Raw genomic sequence first — 9999 nt, forward strand, 5'->3', positions numbered from 1 at the left:
GTAAGTGTAAGGATTAAAAAAGAAAAGATTTACTTTTTGGACACAGCAAAAGGGAGATGAGAATGTGGATTTTGGAAAGTTAAGGGGCTAGATGGACTTAAAAGAATATTTCCTGTGGGTTGTTTAAAACTTTATGAAAGAATATATGAAGTTTCTGAAATTAATTGTAAGAAATCCTTTGGTGGAAAGTTTTGTTGACTGGAAAATAAACAGATGATAAGAGGGACTTGAAAGTTGTCTAGAGGGAACCAGAGAGAACAAAAGCTTACAATTAAAGGAGAAGAGACCCATTAATACAATGGAGCAATATTGTTTGACCATAGATGAAAGTAAGGCTGTTTGGGAACAATATACTCAGAAATTACTTATAAGATTGTCTGATACTATAACAGAGGGTATAGAAGAACAACAGATTTTACTGGACAAAATAGAGATTGAGGCTGATTTGAATGTGGATTTGGAGTTTTAAAAAATGTTGGATTATAAAAGTGTTATGGAAAAAGATGCTGTGGATTTGCAAATGGATTTTAAAATGCCAGAGTATAAGTGTGATATGGAAAAAGATGCCAAAATGGATTTACAAATGAAACCAGTTATAATAATTAAAGGGGATATTCAAATAATAAATCAGAAGAGTGACTTGGAAAGCCTTCTTACTTTAGATTTAAAGGAATGTGTTGGAAACACATTTAAAGGAAAGAAACACCAATGAAGCTGTTTCTGAGAGGAGACAAAGAGAAACTACTTTGTTCCTGGAAGGAGACAAAGAGAAAATGATAAAAAATCAACCTGTGGGACACTATTTGACAGGATTAAAGATCCAGCTTTTTAAGAAGGTTTACAAAGTGAACTTATCTGACTATGGTTAAAATATATATTGTGGTTTCTGGTAGCTGTCAATGGGACTTCTTTTTGACCAGGATTGAATGAGAGGTTTTATGACCAGGATTTGTTAATAAGTGGGGAGAGATTTCCTTTGTTTTACCTCTTAGAGAAAGTGATAAATTGGATTACAAAGTGGATTTTTTTTTTTTATTAAGGTTAAAATACATGTGTATTTTTGGTAGCTCTTAATAGTCTTTTGCTGATTAGTCTTGAATGATGAGTTTTTATACTTTGATTATTGATAAGGGATGAGTTATAAGAAGAAATCATTTTTCTTTCTTTCTTTTTACTGAAATACTAGAGAAGGTGTTAAGTTACTGAAAATGTGTATACTTGTCTGGAGGGATATTCTCTTTTTCTTTTCTTTTTTCTTCCTCCTATCTCTTTGCATTTCTCTTTTCCTTTTTTCCCTTTATTTTTTTTTTAGTTTATATTAGTCTTTTATCTTTATATTTGTAAACTCTAATAAAATTATTTTAAAAAAAAATCAGTGATCATCTGGCTCCTACTTGACCTCTGCCAATAACAACATGCAGAACTAAGCAATCTACAGAGATCACAGCTGCTACCAAAAAGGGGGTAAGTGAAAGGAGAGGGTCAAAGTGTTTATGCATTCACACTCAGACCAGTGTAGAAGAACTGCAGAAGAATCACCATGTGTGGCTCCTCCTTTATTCAGTCATCTGTGGCGGCAGCACCAGATTTTCAGTGCTTTCTGCTTCACTCTTTTATGTCCCAACAGTTTTCTGTGCACAAAGTGGTTCTGATGTGTCCCTGTGCTGCCCACATGGTTGGTGGCTTGCCTGCTTATTGCTTGTCTACCTGCCTGCCTGCCTGCCTGCCTGCCTGCCTGCCTGGGGAAACTGAGCAAAGCCAAGGGCAGGGATAGAAGCCAAGTTCTCAGGACTTCCCATGGTGGATTTCCTAGGCTGGATGATCAGCCTAAAATTGTACCAGCCCTAGGCATCCAGGCCCATTGGCAGATGTGAATATGGCAATTTTATTCTCCACTGAGAAATGAATTGCTTTCCTACCAGTGAAAGGGCAGTGTACATGATGTATGTGTGGGGTGTTGTATATGCCTACATGTACTCTTGAGCATGTTGACATGTGCAATCCTCAAAAGCCCTGTGGCATGTGATGTAACTCTCTAGGCTCAAAACATTGCCTCTCTGTGGCACATGCAGAAGGACTAAAGAAATGCTTATACGTTACCTAAGTAAAACTAATTATTGTCAGACTCTAAATTTAAAATTCATATCCAATTTTTTATTACATGAAATATATTGTTTTGAACTTTATGCACATTTATATTTTTCCCTAAAAGATACAGGAAAAATGGCATTGCTCTTGGTGCAATTACTAGTGTGCGGTGGTCGTGGTCATGGGGGTGGTAGTGCCAAATGGACATTCAGCTATGAAATGTAGAGAACTTAAGTTACAAAGTATATGATCAACCAATACATTTCAAGTGTCATTGATTTCAATGAGAAGTAAACAAGACTTCAAGATGAGTTGGTATGGGTCAACTTTGGTTGGATAATGGATTTTGATATGTAGATTCTGATATACTTGATGAAATATCTACAGTAATGTCATTAATCTGCTCCAGTTTCTCTTACATTTGACTCCTCAGCATTTCGATTTTCATATTGCTATTCTGATTGCTTTATTGAACTTTGATTCCACCTTGTTTGCCTTGATATCTAGGGTCTTGACTCCCTGACCTCAGTTTGGTTCCTTGATTTCATCCTTAGCTTCTGGTCTTATTTGCTCTCTTCATGAGACTGCCTGCATTTGATTTTCTTTGTGAGACCTCCCGACGGTAGCCTGCTATGAGCTGATCGTTTTTCCTTGACTGAATCAATTCCTGCAGAGATTTCAATTTCAGCCTGGAAAGAGAACAAAACTGGATTGCCAAACACTGCCATCAGTTTCCATAAGACTGAGGGTCCTCTGCTCCCCCTGTCCATGGGAGAGGCCTCACTTCCTTCTTTCAGCACATAGACATGAGACTGGGAAAAGTAACTTTGTCAGTTTTTTCTTCTGGCAAATCTCTGAGGAATTTAAAGAAATTCAAAGAGCCTCACTAATACAAAATGAATTTCTCAAATTTTACACGTTTCTGTTTATATTGTCCCTGATTTTAAATATGTATTACAGTTCATCAGTATATTAAATAGTTTCACTAAGTGAAAGTTAAAAGTGCGGAAAGGAATTTCTCAGAAATAGCCATTGTCTCTAGAAAAAAGACAAGTGACTATGGGTAACTAAGGTGGTCTCTCATAGCATGATCCAGAATTTATTGATTTTGCTGCTGAGTTATGTCTAAAGGAGATATGTCTCCCTTATATATGTAATTTTTCAAAACCTAATTATCCCAATACTTTTGAAAATCAAAACATTCCAAATTATTAAATGTACTTTAAAACATTTCATGTATTTTAAAACAGAAATAACTTCTCAAGCAACTTTACATATTTCTGTATTTTAAAGTCATTTCAGCCAATTTAGAATAGTCTTGCAAACCTGGGAGAAATTGCAACTCTTCATAAAACAGCAAGAGCTGGTAGTGCAACTCAGTAAAGACACCTTCAAGTGGAGCTCAGTTCCTGGATGATGGACATGTCTTATATCTGTGGCTGTGGACAGGCACACACTGGGAGACTGTTAAGAGAAGTATCCCAGCAGCCATGTCAGCCTGGACAAAAATACAGCTGCTTTGACAGTTTGAAAAGAGGTGCCATGTAACTCCTCCTGCATATTTGAAACATCTTTTTGAAGGATTTGCACAGCCTTGAACCCTGAACAAAACCTACAAGTACTGATGTTTACCAAGGATTATCTAACCATGCTTCTTGCACTGCTGTGTGAGACCTAAGAGAATGAAGGCTAGCTTTTTTCTCCCAAATCTGGCTTCCCTATGCAGCAGAATGACCTAGATTGTGCTGGGAGAAACTCCTCTTGTTCCCTTAGCCATGTTTTCACAATATATGTCACATAAGCATTTTTATCTAGAATCAAAATAATGGATGAAATATGTCTTACAAGTGATTCAGCTGCCCTGACTAGAGTGGAAGCATTAGAAAGCTTTATATAAACAACATTATTATATTGCATTATATATAATATATATATAAAACATTAGAAAGCTTTATATAAACAACACAACCGTAAAAGGAAGATCTTTTGGCTGGAAGGTCCACCTTCACTTTCTTGAATGGTTGCATTCTGCAAAGAGGAATAATTAACCATATGCCAACACTCTTTTTTTTACAACAGCACCCACTTGGGTGAAATGTCTGTTTTTTAGATATTCACTGAAGTTTTGGTGCTTTTTTTGGTGAGATATCAAAGTCATATCTCCAAAGTTATGGTTCTATCTATTATGCATGCTTCTACTATTAAGCTTGCTCCACCCATAGACCAGAAGGGGCTGACATAAAAGCTTTTGCCTTCTATTAATGTTTCTTCCCCTCAACCAAGGTTATAGGAAAAAGTCCAAAAGAAGGACAACGTCTTCTCCTTTGTACTAATGATGGAAAGTAGGGGCACTTAAAGTCCAGTATCTGAAAATCAAACAGAAGCTTAGCCCTTCTGAGGCATGTTACCAAATTACAACTCTCCAGGAACACAAACAGGTACCAAAAATACCTAATTAGAATTATACTGTAGTTACAATTTATTTAGAAGACATAACATGTAGATCCATCTAAAAACATGATTAGGAAAACTAGGCAGGGCTTATTTTGAACACACACAAAATTACACTACTCTATGTGAGCTAGATTCCTTCCTGTGTCCTGGAGGATTACACCTCCTAACTTGTAGAGATGGGTGGGTTAGTCTCCTTTCTTTCCTTCTGTATAGCAACCAGCTAGAGTTTCCAGGAAAATTCGGAAGAACCTAAAGCCTTCATCAAATTCCCTTCTCAATATTTAATCTAAAGGGGCAGAGGAGTCCTTTCTCAGGGATTTAGCTAACAAACTCCCAAAGACTCACCTGACTACAGATGGTAGGAATTGCTAATGAGCAATTCTGATCTAATGAGAATTGCTAGAAACTTGTATTAGTAGGGGTGCCCTTTACAATATGGCTAACTATTGGTGTGTGTGAGTGTGTATGATACATAGTTGATCTTTATTTTCATGTCTAAACTGGGTATTATTTTAAAGTAATACCTTTTAGGTAAAACTGAAAATTGCTTTTTATCTATGGGGGCAGAATATCAGTTATACCTGTCAATATAAGTCAATTGCAATTAAAAACCTGGATAATTCAAAATACCGTAGATATAAAATATTCTTATAAAAATCTAGAATAATGTACAACTGATTCCAGTTTTCCCCCTTTTTATCAGAGTTTCTGGATTAAGCCATTTTTTAGGTACTGGACTACAAATACTACTAATAAAAGCAATGATGTAAGGATTTCAGAGAATAGTTTTTAACAGTAACCAGTTGTGCAAAGCTTGCATTCCTAAACTAGCAATCAGTAATATGCAAGCAGTCTGAGAAAACAAACAAAAGGCTATTTCACATGGCTGTATTGATATTCCTCCAGTCCTTGAGTTGGCAGATAGGTATGCCAGCATAATTTGCACTTCCCTGATAGCTAAGCCATAATCTGCCTCAGTAATGAGGTTTGCGAGTGGTGCTGCCCTTAAAACCAGCATACCTACGTAAGTAATTAATGAGTTCCCCTGACAACCAGAAGAAAGAAGGCATGTTTGCTGGAGCCTTAAGTAGTTAGTAGGAACTGGGCTCTTCCCAGTTCCTCCCATAGCATCACCAGCTTCTGGGAAAAGCAACTACCAATCTCTCTTCTTAACAAGTAACTTAAACACAACTCTGTGGATATATATATATATATTTTAATTATGCCGTCACAGACCAGAACCACAAACAAAAGTATGTTAAAAAATTCATTAAAGTGAATTAAAGTACATTAAAATAAAATAAAACTAAACATAATAATATCTTTGCAAATTGGTGGGATCATCAATGGGCAGTCAATGTCTGCCTGATTTTATAAACAGTGTAACAAAATTTAGCTACGTTCAAGGAAACTATATCATTCTGATCAGACATAAAAAGGATATATGGGATCGTGGTTTTAGCCAGCTTTCAGGCTGTTGGCAAAACTGACAAAAATAAGTAAAACTGACATGTCACTTGGGCTATTTCTAAACAAATCTTGCCATGCAATACATGACACCTCATTGAAGATGCTGGTGATGATGTGTCAGTGTTGGGAAGGTCCAGCTTCTATTGGTTTCTCTCCTCTGGGAGAACATGCCTTCTCCCCTCTGGTTGCTTGGCACGCGCGCGCACACACACACACACACACACCGTGGTAATTTTGGCTTGGGCAGAATCATCTGCCTATGTAATAACTGATCCACACTTCACAAAGCACCATTCAGGCATTATACAGGTACTAGACCTCATTTCTGAATATCTGTTTAGTGGGTTCTGGAAGTAGTCCTAGTCCTGTTTTAGAAAAAGGACTACTGCTTTCTGGAGGGACTACCATTCCTATGCTGCAATGACAGACAGGTTCTGCCTGATGAGATTTGCTGATTCTGTCCTAGATTATCACATTTTGCCTATGTACTTCACCGTCATGTTACATACTGTCTGGCTAGCTCCTTCCCAATTTACTCCATACCTCTTCATTAAGCCACTGACCTGTCAACAAGGACAAGAGTATAGGGCTCTTCCAGAAGATCATTAGCTCCATTTTCACAAGTGAGCTTCATGATAGCTTACATGACGAGTGGAGGGGTTTAGGGCTAGGGTTCCACGTGCTTCCTTTACTTTACACTATGCTCTTTGGTCATGTCTGTGCCTGATCATTTGGGCTAAAATGGGAAAGAAGCAAAACTTTTGTCAGTTTCACCCTAGGTTCAATATATCACCAATCTATAAATGCTGCAAGGGAATAGTAGCGCTGGCAGTAAGTGGCTGGCCAGAAACACCTGGAAGTATGCAAAATGGCATTGGAATATGCCAGATGATGCTCCCCAAAGTAATAGGGAAAGTAGAAAGTGCAGCCATCCAAAAGCCTTTGTCAGGAGAAATTGCAGAAGTACTAATTTGGGACACACAGCAGGCAGAAACTGGTTTTCTTTCCCAGTTTAAATTGACACACTATGTAGCACACAAATAGTTGTCCTTTCAGCAAGCAATAGTTCTTTTTTTCAAACAGAGGTCCAGTGCTGCTTCAAAAGGCCACTATCCATATGTTTAGAAAAAAAGGTTTGGCAATCTCCCAGAAGTGCGCTACTCCCATGTACATAAAGAGCCTGTGTAATACCATACACGAGGTACCATAGCTTCTGCAGTGTGTTGCAGATGATACAAGGTAACATCATGAAGATGTGTTCTCCAAAAATGGTAAGTATGTCACCTTCATGCCAGGATTAGTGAAACATGAGAAACAAAGAAAGGAAATTGGAACAGACATAAAATTACCCATAGCTGACCAAGCCATTCCAGAGGTTCAGCAGTTTTTGGAAGCAAATCCTTCAAACTGGTAGTAGTTTAGGTGTTCTGGGGATGGTCTGGCCCTGAAACAGATTTATTTAATCCAAGACACTATGCTCAGAACATCTCAAACCATTTCTGGTTTGGACAGTTTCCTCCAATAACCACCAAACTGCCCCTGGAATGCATGATTCACAAGGAGGTTTGCTTGGTTCAAGGGAACAGAACATTTGAACTTTTCCAAAACTTCTGTTCCTGGATTGATGAATCTTGTACATCTGTATCCAATCAATCAACAAATTTATTATAGTCACTGACCAGTAATTAATACAACTTCATATCAGAAATTGTAAAATACAGGAAAAATTAAGAACCAAGAAAAGAAGATTAAATAGATGCATAAGATATAAACCAATTTCCTTCCTAAACAAAGAATCAGGAAGAAGAAATAAAATGTTTTAGCAATGAATTAAGAGATAGAGTTTGATAGTAACTAGAGATGGAGTACTAGCAACTACAGAATAAAGACAGCCTAAGATAGTTTAAAATGTAGGTGTCTGTACTGCTATGCTTCATTCTTGTTTACCACATGCTAAAGTAGCAACCAGACATCGCATGTTTTCTGCATTCATCCCTGATATTCTATAGTCAATTATTTTTCTTTATTGTCCAGTCACTTCTACTCCTTCAGTACAGTAGATAGCACCTTATTAGAATCATATTCAAAAACCTCAAACTCAAGAAACTATCTACTCTAATTGGCAACAACACACCAAGGCCAAGAAGTTTCCCTTGCTTAGTTATGGAGATGGAGAATCTGGGAACTCTCCTTTTAGCACCTTAAAACCTTCCTTTTGGCATCTTAACCTGAAGGAAATTCCAAAGCAATCAGTGGGGCATCTCTCAAACAAACCAGTTTTATAGAATTTGGATGGACACATCTTAAAACTTTTGTCTTATGTTTTCAATTTGGAAATTAAAAAAAAAAAATCTACTGCCCTAAATAATCCTTTTGGTCACCAAATTTCACTGGTATGCTATAGGGCTGCCTGCAGGCACTGGTCATAAGTAACCCATTCTTGGTCTAGTAAGAATGTGTAGAGGGCTGCCTGTGGATGGGGCAATGGGATAAGTTTATTGCCAAAGCAGAAATAAGCATGTTGGGAGCAAACCTTTCACTTTTCTTAAACATCTGTGGTCTCTTACATTTGCTTACATTTGCTTACTAATATTGGAGACAGCTGAAGATGGAGCTGGCTGAATCAGAAATGGGGGCCACACAAAAAGCCTTGGGGATACGCAAGCCGTAAGATGTACAAAAGGTTTCAACAAATTAACTTTCAGTGGTCGGTTTCCTCCTGATTTAATATGTTTGTGTGGTTTATACGGACAAGTTAATCTGCTTGGGGAAAATATTAAAATATAAAAATCATAGAAATTAAGCACCCATATTTCCTTTTATAGGATATTTTGCTTATTTGATTGAAGTATTAAAGCAGGACTGGCTAATTTAATCAGCCGTTTTTTCTTCTTGTGTGGGACCTCTAAATTGGACTTTTAAATTTAAAAGTCCATCTTAATTCTATCTTGGGGGCAAAACAACAAATTTTCAAGTCATTTTAAGAGGCCTGCTAAGTGCATTTAAAAGGAAGTTAAAATAGTAAGAATAAAGCAGTTAGATATTCCTAAGTGTTTTTGCTGTCATAAAGAAAAACTGATACTGCTAAGTGACACAGTTGTTCATGTGCTGGCCACGGAATTCCAGTTCAAGTACATAATTCAGAGCTCTTTGGAATAAAAGATAAACTATAGTACTAACTCCTGCACAGTACCTTCCAAGACTTGTCTTTTCTTTCAATGTTTCTTTTTCAGATGAGAAAATATAGTCCAGTCTCCAGAACAGATATAATCTGAGAGGCTTCTGATATTTGATGCCTTTTGTGGCAGATATAAATATTTATACATTCATATTATACAATTTATCCATTTGACAATATTATTTATATGTTCTTCAACACATGTGTAATGTCTCTTGTAGAATACCTAACTATTGGTTCCACATGCATCCTACATTCTGAGATATTTAAGGCTTGAACTGCTGGCATGCAAAATATGTATCCTTTGTAAAAAAAATTGTGTCATCTAGGTATATTTTCCAGCTTTATCTCAAGTCTACTCCATAGCCTGAGAGAAGTGGCAAGAAGCCTATTAGCAGGATTGAGACTTGGCTTCAAACCATTTGAATCTTTATAAATAACTTAGCAGTGATAGCTGAGAATCAAGGCACACCCCCAGATGGCAGATCTGTTCTTTCAGGGACAGTTCGGAATAATCCAAAACCAGTTAAACTTTGAATTGCAGTTGATTAACAGCATCTCCATCCTAACTGGACTGAATTTGAGTATGTTTACCCCATCCAGCCCATTATCATATGTAAGCAATCTGCAAGCTTACAATATTGCTTTTTTTGTGTATTGGATGGTAAAGAACAATGAAAGTGGATATAATCAGGATACCAGTTCCAAAGCCCCCAAAGACTTCCCTGGAGATTTTATGTAGATAGTGTCCTTCTTACTGATCAAGAACTTTGATGGAGCTTTCCTGACAGTATGAGCAGAGTTTCTTG

Source organism: Python bivittatus, unplaced genomic scaffold (genome assembly GCF_059951505.1).
Source record: "Python bivittatus isolate LINGU-HERP-01145 unplaced genomic scaffold, Pbiv_v1 ctg000610_np1212, whole genome shotgun sequence".
Classification (NCBI taxonomy): domain Eukaryota; kingdom Metazoa; phylum Chordata; class Lepidosauria; order Squamata; family Pythonidae; genus Python; species Python bivittatus.